Source organism: Lepisosteus platostomus, chromosome 3, assembly GCF_059453375.1.
Source record: "Lepisosteus platostomus isolate fLepPlt1 chromosome 3, fLepPlt1.hap1, whole genome shotgun sequence".
Lineage (NCBI taxonomy): Eukaryota > Metazoa > Chordata > Actinopteri > Semionotiformes > Lepisosteidae > Lepisosteus > Lepisosteus platostomus.
In genome coordinates, this window is record NC_142613.1 from 50220706 (window position 1) to 50235800 (window position 15095).

The window sequence follows — 15095 nt, forward strand, 5'->3', positions numbered from 1 at the left end:
CCCTTTGTAGAAAAGCCGGTACTATATAACCATTAAATAACTGTCCTACACTCACAGACTGGATGAAGTGAGTCTCTTTAGTCTTGAACAGAGAGGACTGTGAGGAGACCTGATACAAGTATTAAGGGACTGTCCTACACTGACAGACGGAAGGAACTGAGTCTCTTTAGTCTTGAACAGTGAAGACCTGATTGAAGTATTCAAAATCTTGTAAGGAACTGCTAAACCCAATCCAGTGGATTTCTTAGAATGAACAGTGAAACATGAACCAGTGCATTTAAAAGCAAGAATATGAGGAGTGCTGTCTGTTCTGGTGGTGAGCCTGTAATTGTTTTCCATTTTATGTATGCAGGTACTGTATGCAGTGAGGCTTGTACAGGAATTCTCCACTTTCTTTCTCCCCCCAGTAAGTGAAGACTCACAGGTGCTGATGACACAGAGCTGTGCAAAAGTCAATCTGCGTGTGTACATGTGGCACACGTGTCTCAGAAACAGACCACATTACAGGCTTGAACGTCAGCAGAGACAAAGTGCACAGATCATCCTTGTCTGTTGTTGTTTGCGAGAGTTCACAGAAGAGCAACAAGAATGATTCCTGGTCTCAGGGGACTGTTGCACTTGGACAACGTGAGTCTCGAACAGAGGAGATGTGACGAGGTATAGAAAATCCTAAGGAGTTTGAATAGATTCAGCTCAGGAGACTCACACTCATTTCACACTCATTAAACAAACAAGGACACAGGGTCACACGTGGACACTGAAGAGGAATTCCTTTAGGTCAGAGAATAGGAAGCACATGTTTACACAAATAGTGGTGAGTGTCAGGAACAGCCCTCCCAGCCGTGAGGCTGAGACCCAAACTCTTTAAGAAAAGAACTGGATGAAATATTAGATTTCACTCAGTTACTAAACTACCAGATGGACAAAACAGGCTGAACAGTCGCCTCTTGTCTGATGGTCGTATGTTCTTATATCTGTGTTGAAATCCTGCTGCGATCCTGTTTTGGAAACCAGGCAGCAGCTCTCTGGACAAATGGCTTCTTTTAGCTTAGAACTTTGGGATGATCCCTTGTCACTAAGTCTTCTCATAATTGTTTATTTGTCTCCTGTTCCACATTGCAAACCTCCTGAAGACTCGATTGCTGCCGTTTAGCCACCAGGACACGCAGAGCTCTGTCTGAGTCAGGCCGGGCTGCTGGGGCAGAGAATGGAGAATGAAATTAAACTCGGCCGTTCATCCATTCTCCTGCATTCAGTTCCATCTGCTTATTAACTAAATCTTCAGCTGCTCCATGCTTGAATTAAATTCCAGTTTAGAGTAGTAATTCAATACAAATTAGGCACTATTGGATACATAACCCTGCATGTTAATTGGGACAATGCAATAAAAGGAAGGAATATTGGGCTGTTAATTGCCTGTTTGTTCCAGTATTTATTGATGGTCCAGCTGTAAAGGTGTTTCTGTCTTGCATGGCTGAGGCTTGCAGCAGTGTCATTAATACTCTGTTGTGTGAGAAGTGTGGATAGCTAGCACTGTGATACATTCTCTACTTTGTGCTTAGGGCTGGTGCTGTGCTCCTGTCTCCGCTCTGTGCTCTGTGCTCTGGTACAGGGCTGGTGCTGTGCTCCTGTCTCCGCTCTGTGCTCTGTGCTCTGGTACAGGGCTGGTGCTGTGCTCCTGTCTCCGCTCTGTGCTCTGGTACAGGGCTGGTGCTGTGCTCCTGTCTCCGCTCTGTGCTCTGGTACAGGGCTGGTGCTGTGCTCCTGTCTCCGCTCTGTGCTCTGGTACAATGCTGGTGCTGTGCTCCTGTCTCCACTCTGTGCTCTGTGCTCTGAGCTCTGGTACAGGGCTGGTGCTGTGCTCCTGTGTCCGCTCTGTGCTCTGTGCTCTGTGCTCTGGTACAAGGCTGGTGCTGTGCTCCTGTCTCCGCTCTGTGCTCTGTGCTCTGGTACAGGGCTGGTGCTGTGCTCCTGTGTCCGCTCTGTGCTCTGTGCTCTGTGCTCTGGTACAGGGCTGGTGCTGTGCTCCTGTGTCCGCTCTGTGCTCTGTGCTCTGTGCTCTGGTACAAGGCTGGTGCTGTGCTCCTGTCTCCGTTCTGTGCTCTGTGCTCTGGTACAAGGCTGGTGCTGTGCTCCTGTCTCCGTTCTGTGCTCTGTGCTCTGGTACAAGGCTGGTGCTGTGCCCCTGTCTCCGCTCTGTGCTCTGTGCTCTGAGCTCTGGTACAGGGCTGGTGCTATGCCCCTGTCTCCGCTCTGTGCTCTGTGCTCTGTGCTCTGGTACAGGGCTGGTGCTGTGGCCCTGTCTCCGCTCTGTGCTCTGTGCTCTGTGCTCTGGTACAGGGCTGGTGCTGTGCCCCTGTCTCCGCTCTGTGCTCTGTGCTCTGGTACAGGGCTGGTGCTGTGGCCCTGTCTCCGCTCTGTGCTCTGTGCTCTGTGCTCTGGTACAGTGCTGGTGCTGTGCTCCTGTGTCCGCTCTGTGCTCTGTGCTCTGTGCTCTGGTACAGGGCTGGTGCTGTGCCCCTGTCTCCGCTCTGTGCTCTGTGCTCTGGTACAAGGCTGGTGCTGTGCTCCTGTCTCCGCTCTGTGCTCTGTGCTCTGGTACAGGGCTGGTGCTGTGCTCCTGTCTCCGCTCTGTGCTCTGTGCTCTGTGCTCTGGTACAGGGCTGGTGCTGTGCTCCTGTCTCCGCTCTGTGCTTTGGCACAGGGTCTTGTTATGTCGCTCGCAGTGTCCTTTTGGGGTTTACGAGGCTGTTGAGCTTTGGGTTTTGGGGGTTACCGCTTTACGGCACTTGGGTACCTTGGCAGGTTTTGCCATTCTGTGTCAGTTGCGAGTTATGCACGATAAAGAGCAGGCGTCTGTGGAATCTGTCCGCCTCAGTCCCTGGTTCTCCGCAGTGTAACAGGTTTGTACTGTGCTGCTGTGCACGCTCTGTGCTTGGTGCTACACCTCTCTCCGTAAGTGAGATCCCACCCCTTTTGTTCTGTTTGTACTGAGCAGAGCTTATTTAGACTACCAGCCCTGTTCCACAAACAGTCTGCTATTTTACTTAGTGTCTGTATTGTTTCTCCAAAGAGCTTTGTGATATTTTACCCTGTGGAATCAATAAACCTAATCAGATGGTTTCCCCATACATTAAATTTCTGGAGCTTTAATAACTAGGTAATATTTTAGGGATTTCACTTTACTTTTTATTGCCATGGAACAATTTGGAAACAAGAAAGTATCTGACTCATAAAAATGAAATCTTGCATGCGAGGAGTTTCCTTCTGTTTTCAAACTGGACTGTACACAACACCTATACAGGCAAGAAAAGGGTCTCACGAAGCCAGGATATCATGTATCTGTACACAGGCAGTGCTGTAGGATCTTTCAGGGAATGGAAGTGATACCATCATTCTAATGGCCTGTTCTGCTCACTGGAGTCTGTTCCCTTGGGATCAGTGCTCCGCAGGTGAGTCTGGAGCTGGGCTGCTGCAGTGATGCGGTCTGACTCCTCCGCAGGTGAGTCCGCAGTGACGCGGTCCGACTCCTATGCAGGTGAGTCCGCAGTGACACGGTCTGACTCCTTCGCAGGTGAGTCCGCGATGACACGGTCTGACTCCTCCGCAGGTGAGTCTGCAGTGACGCGGTCCGACTCCTATGCAGGTGAGTCCGCAGTGACGCGGTCCGACTCCTCCGCAGGTGAGTCCGCGATGACACGGTCTGACTCCTCCGCAGGTGAGTCCGCGGTGACACAGACCGACTCCTCCGCAGGTGAGTCCGCAGTGACGCGGTCCGACTCCTATGCAGGTGAGTCCGCGATGACACGGTCTGACTCCTTCGCAGGTGAGTCCGCGATGACACGGTCTGACTCCTCCGCAGGTGAGTCTGCAGTGACGCGGTCCGACTCCTATGCAGGTGAGTCCGCAGTGACGCGGTCCGACTCCTCCGCAGGTGAGTCCGCGATGACACGGTCTGACTCCTCCGCAGGTGAGTCCGCGGTGACACAGACCGACTCCTCCGCAGGTGAGTCCGCAGTGACGCGGTCCGACTCCTATGCAGGTGAGTCCGCGGTGACGCGGTCTGACTCCTCCGCAGGTGAGTCCGCGGTGACATAGACCGACTCCTCCGCAGGTGAGTCCGCAGTGACGCGGTCCGACTCCTATGCAGGTGAGTCCGCGGTGACGCGGTCTGACTCCTCCGCAGGTGAGTCCGCGGTGACATAGACCGACTCCTCCGCAGGTGAGTCCGCAGTGATACAGATCGACTCCTCCGCAGGTGAGTCCGCGGTGACATAGACCGACTCCTCCACAGGTGAGTCGGCGATGACACGGTCTGACTCCTCCACAGGTGAGTCCACAGTGACATAGACCGACTCCTCCACAGGTGAGTCCGCAGTGACATAGACCGACTCCTCCGCAGGTGAGTCCGCAGTGATACAGATCGACTCCTCTGCAGGTGAGTCCGCGGTGACATAGATCGACTCCTCTGCAGGTGAGTCCGCGGTGACATAGACCGACTCCTCAGCAGGTGAGTCCGCGGTGACATAGACCGACTCTTCCGCAGGTGAGTCCGCGGTGATACAGACCGACTCCTCCGCAGGTGAGTCCGCGGTGACATAGACCGACTCCTCCGCAGGTGAGTCCGCGGTGACATAGACCGACTCCTCCGCAGGTGAGTCCGCGGTGACATAGACCGACTAATCCGCAGGTGAGTCCGCGGTGACATAGACCGACTCCTCCACAGGTGAGTCCGCGGTGACATAGACCGACTCTTCCGCAGGTGAGTCCGCGGTGATACAGACCGACTCCTCCGCAGGTGAGTCCGCGGTGACATAGACCGACTCTTCCGCAGGTGAGTCCGCGGTGATACAGACCGACTCCTCCGCAGGTGAGTCCGCGGTGACATAGACCGACTCCTCCGCAGGTGAGTCCGCGGTGACATAGACCGACTAATCCGCAGGTGAGTCCGCGGTGACATAGACCGACTCCTCCACAGGTGAGTCCGCGGTGACGCGGTCCGGCTCCTCCGCAGGTGAGTCTGGAGCTGGGCTGGGCTGTTGCCAGGCAAGGCAGACTGTGGGTACCTGCACTGACTCGCAGAACGAAAAGTACCTGTTTTCTCTTATATTACATTTTAACATTTTATTCCACTGTGCCAAATCAAACCATCAGCTCACTCTCAGCAGGGCTCTGTACGTCTCAGCAGGAGCTGTGCTGTTAGTTTGTGTTACAGTTTGTTTTTGAGAATTTGCATTGAAACATTTCTATAAAACTCGGGTTAGGTATGAGGAAAGAAACTCTCATGGGAAACAATTGCTGGCTTCTGAACCTTTTACTTGTATGTTATTAGCGTAACAGCTGTAAAAATTGCAGTCTCGCTGTTCCTCAGTGTGTCTCCTTTCTGCCTCCCTCTCCTTTCTCTCGGTTCCTCTGACCTCACTGTCTCTGCTCAGTGTGTCTCCTCTCACCTTCCCTCTCCTCTCTCTTCATTGCTCTGGCCTCACTGTCTCTGCTCAGTGTGTCTCCTCTCACCTTCCCTCTCCCCTCTCTTCATTGCTCTGACCTCACTGTCTCTGCTCAGTGTGTCTCCTCTCACCTTCCCTCTCCTCTCTCTTCATTGCTCTGACCTCACTGTCTCTGCTCAGTGTGTCTCCTCTCACCTTCCCTTTCCTCTCTCTTCATTGCTCTGGCCTCACTGTCTCCTGTCTCTCTCACTCTCCTCCTCTCCACCTCTCACTCGGGCAGCACACTGATGATCCCCGAGCCTTATTTAGTCAAACCTCCGGGGCTCTTATTAGCAAACCCAGAGAGCCGCGTGTTTAACTGCAGATGGTGAAAAGCCTTTAAGCCCTTTCTGTGATCTCTCTTTACAGGCGCAAGCTATAAAATCAGACCTGTCCTTCTTGACTTCGTTTCGCTTGTAACAGGTCAAGGGCTACAATTCCTGCTGTTAAAAACTGATGATGTTAAACGCCTCGTTAATAAATGATTGTTCGCTCTCCCGGGTCGTGGCACGTGTCCGGGGGAACGTGTGATCCCAGGGAGGCTTCACTAGAAGGGACCGAAAAGCTGCTGCGATCTCCCAGCTCCTCCAGAGTCACGATTAGAGCAGCAGACGGCTGCATCCTGTTCTTATTCATTCCCACACTCTTATTGCCAAGCAGCAGGAAGCAAATTAAGCCACTTCATAAAACAAAATCGATTCATTCGAAAAGCACCGAGCAAGTCAGGAAAAAGTAGACAGCAGTTTTTTTCCACTTTCTGCTTGTTGTAATTCCTGATTTTGAGGCCCTATAAAGGCTCATGAAAAGTTAGGACCTTGTACAGAGTGAAAGTCTTCAATGTTGAGTGTTCTTCTTCATCACAGATGTGCAGTGGAGGGAGAGGTAGGGATCAAGGATGTTTGACAATCATGCTCAGGCGCCTGTCTCTCCAGGCTGCTGGTCAAGGTCACTCTGGTTAACTCCAGCTACTCTCACGCCTGACCACTGGTCACTGTCTCTCCAGCCTGCTGGTCAAGCTCTACAGCATGCAGCCCCCGGTCATTCTAATTGTTATTATCACTGACGTCCAATGAATGACCTGGACCAGCAGGCAGATCAGACATCACTGACACACCCCAGCAGGATAGATCAGACATCACTGACACACCCCAGCAGGATAGATCAGACTGACACACCCCAGCAGGTAGATCAGACATCACTGACTCACCCCAGCAGGATAGATCAGACATCACTGACACACCCCAGCAGGCAGATCAGACTGACACACCCAAGCAGGCAGATCAGACATCACTGACACACCCCAGCAGGATAGATCAGACTGACACACCCCAGCAGGCAGATCAGACATCACTGACACACCCCAGCAGGATAGATCAGACTGACACACCCCAGCAGGCAGATCAGACATCACTGACACACCCCATCAGGATAGATCAGACTGACACACCCCAGCAGGCAGATCAGACATCACTGACACACCCCATCAGGATAGATCAGACTGACACACCCCAGCAGGCAGATCAGACATCACTGACACACCCCAGCAGGATAGATCAGACTGACACACCCCAGCAGGCAGATCAGACATCACTGACACACCCCAGCAGGATAGATCAGACTGACACACCCCAGCAGGCAGATCTGACATCACTGACACACCCCAGCAGGATAGCTCTGGGAAGCTGCTTTGTTTAGCTCTTTGGAGCAGCTCTGTGGGCACAGCCCAGCTGGAGTAAAGAGCTCAACAGTCCGTCAGTGTGCTGCCAGGGGACACCTCTGCTGACCGTTGTGTTGGGCTGCTCTCCATGCTGACCCCAGGGGACAGGCAGGGTAATCACATGACCCTACGCTGCTGGCGGTGGCCAGGACACAGGCGGTGTTGCCCAGGATAGATCACTGCTAACTGTTGCCAACTGTGATCCAGCTGCAGGGCGGGCAGTAATGCTTTTGTTTTATATGCCTGTAAAGCCCTGTGGTCGACTTCTAGTGAAGCGGCCGCCTCTGGCTTTCCCCCTAAACGCCACACGTCAAGGCCTGTGCCCTCTCTCAATGGATCACCGCTTCACTCCTTGCTAACTGGGTTTCCAGCAGGAAGACAAACGAGGAGCTGGCGAGGCGCGGCCTGGCGATACTCGGGTCCCCAGGCGCAGCCGACCGCGGGCGCAGCAGAGCGGAGCCGCCCGGAGAGGAGCTGTCAGACCTCCGTGTCCAGCTGCCAGTGGAGAGCCTGGCGCCCGTCAGGCACCGCAAGCAGGGCGAGAGAGAGGCCTGCCCGCTGCCCTGCTCTCTGCCAGCGCGGCCTGTCCTGCAGGGCCGGCACCAGGGGAACAGTCCGTAGGGGGCGTCTGAAATTCTGATGGGGGCCGGTGATATTTCGGTTGAATCGGAGCCGTTGCAACTACCCAAGTGAAATCTCACAACCATGCCACTGATTAGTGCTTCATGACAGAAGATAACGACGAGCAATCTGGCATTTAGCGAAGAAGTACAGTTTCACGTTCATCAGCACTCTCGCGGTTATTATTGATGGGCGCGACAAAAGACCACACGCGTTCATTTTCGCAGCTACATCGACGAGGTTCTGAATCGTTGAGGAGAAATAGTTGTAGAACCAACAGAAAGCACAATCTTCTATAACTACAGTCCTAGTCATATAACGAGTGTAAGTATGAGGATAAACTACTGCAAGGAATCGGTCCACCTGAGCAAACAAGATGGTCATACTGTCAACACCCAATAATGTAGACGCTATGTAATATATCTGTTCCTGGACGGATAGCCCTCCTGCACATCAAACAGTCCGGTGTAGGAACTGGGAATTCGGGGTTAGTGTAGTTATCTAACCATTGACAAAGTACGACAATTTTTTAGGGCGCAAGTTAAGTAAGTGAAAGTTTTCAAAAATCCTTTTGTGCAAAACTGAGGGGGTGGTGCTGTGTTACGATCCCTGCCTCTCGGCAACGAAAGAGGCAGAAGAAGGCGTAGCCTTAGTTCATCAGTCACCTATCAGTGTACGCTTTCACCACCACACCTCCGTCTCATCTGGTATTTAAGCATTAGTCTTTCCCTACCCCCTCGCTCAGTATTGGTTTTCCTTTCGAGCTACTTAGTTGCGCTACGCCTTCTACCTCCTCGTACTGTTCTGGTTCCAACTTTGGTTTCTCCCCTTTTACTACGTCTTTTGGATTACGGCTCGGCTTCGGTTGCTTTCTCCTAGTTTGGTTCTCTGGCTTCCCCTGGACTCTCGGCTCTCTCCTTCGTCTACGGTTTTGGATTACAGTCTGGCTTTGGCTACTTTCTCCCTGTTTGGATCACTGGTTTCCCCTGGACTCTCGGCTCTCTCCTTCGGCTACGGTATTTGGATCACGACTTGTCTCTGTCGGCTCCCGCAAGTGGGTTCACTACTTGGTTTCGGTTTCACTGGCTGAATCCGTAACATGCTGGGTCTAGTGTCCTGCCTGGGGTCCCGAGACTAGTCGGGGAGGAGGGGTCGTACCTGCTGTGAGACAGGCTCATTTGCTCTCCCCTGATGTGTTTTACACAGTAATGTCACATCTTATAATGCTTTTCCACCCTCTCTTCGTCAGAGATTGTATATTCAGTCATTGTTGTATTGGTTGTGACATGCATTCAGAGGCCATGCGTGTGCCACGTGCGTGAGCTACCCGCTCTGAGCCGGGCACTGCCCTTGACACCTGACCCCTCACCCGCCGCCTGGCGCAGTGCAAAGACAAAGACAACGTGACAACAGTGAAACGTCACCTCACAGGCACAGGAGGATCTCACCTAGGGCCGTGTGAGGGAGCTACGGGCAGGAGGACCGTGGAGAGTGCTGAACAGACTCCTCTCCCTCTCCTGGCTGTGTTCTTCTGCTAGAACTATGTTCAGAGTGAAGTCTGAAGACTGTGCTCTAATCGATCTGAGCCCTGAGCACACTCCCAGTCCTGAGCACTCAGCCCAGAGTGAAGTCATGTCACGCTCGTACACCCCTCCTCTTAAGGGCGCTCCAGCCCTTCCTAGTTGATTATTTATCTCCTGCACCTGCCTCTGGTTCCAGCCCCCGTCCTATAAAAGCCAGACGTTCCTGCCTATCGGGGCTCAGCTTTGGAAGATGGACGCCCAGAAGCCCACCTACCTACGAGTCCAGGAGTGACTCGATGGCATCGGCTTCACAACGGCGTCCTGACCTTCTGAGTCCGGGATCAGGGAGCGTCTGGTCCCGTTACCCCCCTTTTATTCCCCCGACCCTTCGCCGATCCCGCTCCGGTTTTTAACTCCGTTTGTCTGTGTCTGGATGGATCTCCCGGATTTGGACATTGGCTTTCCCTGGTTTATCTTATGGACTCCCTTGGACTTGCTTGCCCTGGGCACCCCCCCCGCCCCGAACACCAGCGCACCTGTACTTCTTCCAGCCCCTAACCAAGTCTTTTCCCCGTGTTTTCTCTCTCCTCTCCGGATTGTGCTGTCTGCATAGGGTCCTGAAAGACGCTTTGTGACATCCTCACAGGATCTGCGCCTTATTCTGCTCTGCTTCGGGAATCTCCTGGATCTTACGGACACTGATCCAGACCGGCTCAGGAGCTGGGGAATGAATTGCTCAGGAGAGAGGCTCAACAGGCCCCAGTCCTCCGTGACCCAGTATTGGCCTGCCGACAGGAAGCTAAGCGGCTTCAGCCAGATCCCGCTCTGGCTTATAACTCTGTCTGTGTCCGGATGGATCTCCCAGTTTTGGACATTGGAATACTCTTGGATTGCATGCTTTTCCCCCCGTGTTTTCCTCACTCCTCCCTGGATTGTGCTGTCTGCATAGGGTCCTGAAAGAACGCTGCAGGATAAGTCTGAAGAGTGTCCTCTAACCAATCTGAGCCCTGAACACACTGCCAGTCCTGAGCACTCAGCCCAGCGTGAAGTCGGAAGAGTGTCCTCTAATCATACCTGTGGGCTGAGACTCCAATCATCATCCCTCCTACTCCTCCCGGTCAGATGTGCACACAGTGCTCTGTTGTTTACTGCTGGTTTCGTTTCCGACCATAAAATGAATAAAAATAATTGATCATAAAGCCCTAAGAGATTCCAGTCTCCACCCGGCCGGGGAGGCGGCAGTCTAGCACCTCTCACTTTGATGTATGAGGTTCCTGCTTCAAACAAGCGCTTGGGCAATGTTTTATCTCCTCCAAATGTTTCATAATTTATCATTATTAGATCCAATTACAGCCCAGCAAAGCAAAATGCAATATCCTCAGTCTTAAAGCCAGCACAAATAAGCAAGCCATCACAGAGATATTCTTCTTCTGATTAATAAAAGTAATTAAATTTCAGGATAAAATACATTCATAAAAGAGGGTTGACTATAATTATTACCAGCAGTCTACAGCCAGAGTGTAATAAAAGAGGCGACTTGAAGACTTAATTAGAAGTACTCAAATATATATGACCATAAAACAAACACTCCTCTCAGCCCCCCAAGATTTGTGTGATTGCTGTTAAATTACAAACTAATATGAGTTATAGATGAGCTTTAATTCTCCAATTACTTGCAAGCTTTCATTACTTTTGACTTTAATCGGATTGTAGATTTTGCTGTTTTATCAGCTCTAAAGAGAAACAGAGCCCTCTGCATGGTGCTGGAACTGCTGTACTCAGGTCTCCTGCATGGTGCTGGAGCTGCAGACTGCCCAATAGCACTGGAGCTGCAGGCTGTATTTCTGTGCCCAATAGCACTGGAGCTACAAGCTATACTGTTGTGCCCATTAGCACTGGAGCTGCAGACTGTACTCCTCTGCCCAATAGCACTGGAGCAGCAGGCTGTTCTGTTGTCCCCAATAGCACTGGAGCTGCAGGCTATACTGCTGTGCCCAATAGCACTGGAGCTGCAGGCTATACTCCTGTGCCCAATAGCACTGGAGCTGCAGGCTATACTGCTGTGCCCAGGTCCCCTGTCTGCTTTTTCCAGGGAGTTGTCAGCTGCAGTGTGTAGTGTAGTGTTTGTGTTGTCATTGTTGATTGTTTGGTCTGAACTGCATCACGATAGTGGTTCTGTACCAGTTCTAGTGCAGTTCTCTATAATGATAAAAGCTGAGGGTGACTGCTTGGTAAATTAGTTCTTAACTCGCTCCCCTGCCTCAGTGAACAGGTTTCTCTATCCAGTGTGAGAGCTAGACAGCTTCTTTAGTCCAGCTGTAGAACCGCCCACACAGACAGGAGCTGCCCTCTGCTTTTCTGTCACACCACTGACACACCACTCTGGTCAGAGGGGTCAGTGCTGAGGGGTCAGTGCTCAGAGGTCAGTGCTGTGGGGTCAGTGCTAAAGAGTCAGTTCAGTGTTGAGGGGTCAGTGCTGAGGTGTCAGTGCTCAGAGGTCAGTGCTGAGGTGTCAGTGCTCAGAGGTCAGTGTTGGAGGGTCAGTGCGGTGTTGAGGGGTCAGTGCTGAGGGATCAGTTCTCAGAGGTCAGTGCTGAGGGGTCAGTGCTCAGAGGCCAGTGCTGTGGGGTCAGTGCTGAAGAGTTAGTTCAGTGTTGAGGGGTCAGTGCGGAGGTGTCAGTGTTGAGGGGTCAGTGCTGAGGTGTCAGTGCTCAGAGGTCAGTGCTGAGGTGTCAGTGCTCAGAGGTCAGTGTTGAGGGGTCAGTGCTGAGGGGTCAGTGCTCAGAGGTCAGTGTTGGAGGGTCAGTGCAGTGTTGAGGGGTCAGTGCTGAGGGATCAGTTCTCAGAGGTCAGTGCTGAGGGGTCAGTGCTCAGAGGCCAGTGCTGTGGGGTCAGTGCTGAAGAGTTAGTTCAGTGTTGAGGGGTCAGTGCTGAGGTGTCAGTGTTGAGGGGTCAGTGCTGAGGTGTCAGTCCTCAGAGGTCAGTGCTGAGGGGTCAGTTCTCAGAGGCCAGTGCTGTGGGGTCAGTGTTGAATGATAGCCCTCTCTCCCTTTCTGCGGGATCATGCAGCAGAGACAGGTGAATTTCTTCCTCTCTGCACTGTGTGTGGAAGCGCACACTAATTATGCCAAACTGAGTACCAGAAAGCAGATCCTGACCTGAAGGCTACATGCAAAATCCTGTGCTTACAACCTGGTGAACACAAACTACACAGAACACATAATGAGGAAAAAACACACCTGAGACAAAATCAGGATTAGTGGTAGTATTCTAAACTTTGGTTTCTGGATGGGGTGTTAGTTCGAAGCAGTGGCAGAAAGTGAAGACTGAGGGCCCTCATACTGGCTACAATGTGTGGTCTGTTGTCACGCTGTGAGAGCGAGGAAGGGCTCCCTAACTGATCGGAGATCACGACTGCTCCTGGGAAGGTAACCAGAGCTGCTGTTGATCCATCAGACTGACCAGCCAAACCTGACTGAGAGCTCCGGGGCTCCTCGTCATCAACATCGCGTGTTCCTCTCTACAACGCCCAGAAAGAGAAAAGGCTTTAGGAATTAACCGCCATCTTAAGTCTAAATGAATCGAATTGCACCAGAAGATCACAGTGGAACTGTGTTTCTGCATAAAGAAAGATAAACATCGAATGGAAAGTGTAGTGTAGGATACTTCAGCTTTCACACAGCAGTGCCAATATTTCAGACCTCCACAGAACCTATGTCCACCTCAGCACATTATAACTACAACTTCATTTAAATATCCTGCTCTCAGCCCAGATCCTCATCTCACAACAGACTGATACACATACCAAAACGAAATACATGTTTATGGTAAGGTATGGCAGCTTCTAAATTTAACAGCATCATTCATCTTCCTGAATGCCATTATTTTATCTTCCAATCAGATGACTAAGTACTCAAGAAAGACGAGCTGCAACTATTAAACTATACACTCAAGCTAAAAAAAAACCTTCTAGAAATGTCTCCTGGGATTCAGCACTGCAGCATCTTCAAACCTTCGGAAATCTTTCCTCTGACAGGCTGACAGCCCACGTATCTCTCAGACTATATTAAGCACAAGATAACCTTCTGCCTCCACTTGTTTGTCATCTTAGTTTTGACCCAGTTATGACTAAGAGTAACCATGTAGATCTGACCCAGTCTACATTGATATCCAAAAATTAAAAAAAACAATCTTCTACACATTAAATGCTGTTACAGCAAATGCTTTTTTCAGGATCATCCCAGTCTCACAGCTTACCCAACTCTTTTTAAAAACCTGCTCCTCATTCCAAACATTTTTCATGCCCACGGATGATTCTCTACAGGTTGTCATGTCTGCCATCATACAATACACCAGAGTGAGCTAACTCCCAGAGTGCCCCCTCATACGATACACCAGAGTGAGATAACCAGCAGCCATATCACCCTGCAACTCACAACTGGCAACCCACTGAAGCTCAGCAGGTGTGAGCCTGGTCAGTACCTGGATGGGAGACCTCCTGGGAAAAACTAAGGTTGCTGCTGGAAGAGGTGTTAGTGGGGCCAGCAGGGGGCGCTCACCCTGCGGTCTGTGTGGGTCCTAATGCCCCAGTATAGTGACAGAGACACTATACTGTAAACAGGCGCCGTCCTTCGGATGAGGCGTAAAACCGTGGTCCTGGCTCTCTGTGGTCATTAAAAATCCCAGGGTGTAACCCCAGGGTGTAACCCTGGCATCCTGGCCAAATTTCCCATTGGCCCTTACCAATCATGACCTCCTAATAATATCCCCATCTATGAATTGGCTTCATCGATCCCCCCTGAGAGCTGATGTGTAGTGAGCGTTCTGGTGCACTATGGTTGCCGTCGCATCATCCAGGTGGATGCTGCACATTGGTGGTGGTGGAGGGGAGTCCCCATTACCTGTAAAGCGCTTTGAGTGGAGTGTCCAGAAAAGCGCTATATAAGTGTAAGCAATTAGTATTATTAACTCCTAAAATGCACCATCATATGACACACCAGAGTGATCTACAGTAGCTCCCAGAATGAACCATCACATGAAACACTAGAGCGATCTACAGTAACTCCCAGAATGCACCATCAAACGATACACCAGAGTGAGATCACTCCCACAGTCCTCCACATGATGCACCATACAATGCACTCTAATCCTTTGTTAATGACTATATAACAGAAATTCATTCCCCTGTAACGTGGTTCAGTGAATTCCTCAGATCATGTCTAATGCAGTTCTCTCTTTCACACAGCTCAGCTGGTCTGCTGAGATCAACAAACCCAATGTTATCAGCAGTGGTGGCTGAATACATATCATATCAAAATTGCGTATGCAAGCAAACTCACAAGAGATAAGTACGTGTGCAAATGAATGATGTAACACCCGCCGTCACCTGTCCATCCACAAAGTGTAATTATTGCTGTATTTGAGAAAGCAACCAGCCCTGTCTAGAGTGAATCACGATGGCACTCTTCCTTTGCTGTGATGAGTGAGTGCCTACCTTGTTTCACAGTTAACCCCAGCAAACCTCCAGCACGGGCCTGAATCACTGGTGTGTCTTTCTTGCCAGCGGTATTTTAACTTGCTTTGTTTACTGCATTTGAATGTCTTCATCTGTTTACTTCTGGCCTTCTTTTACATTTTCTATTTCTTTCTGCAGAACGTCATTGGCTAGGCACAGAAATCATCCCTTTGACACTCACCCAATAGCAGGACGCAGGCAGTTGTTTTGTCAGGAGTTTTCTACCGAGCGAA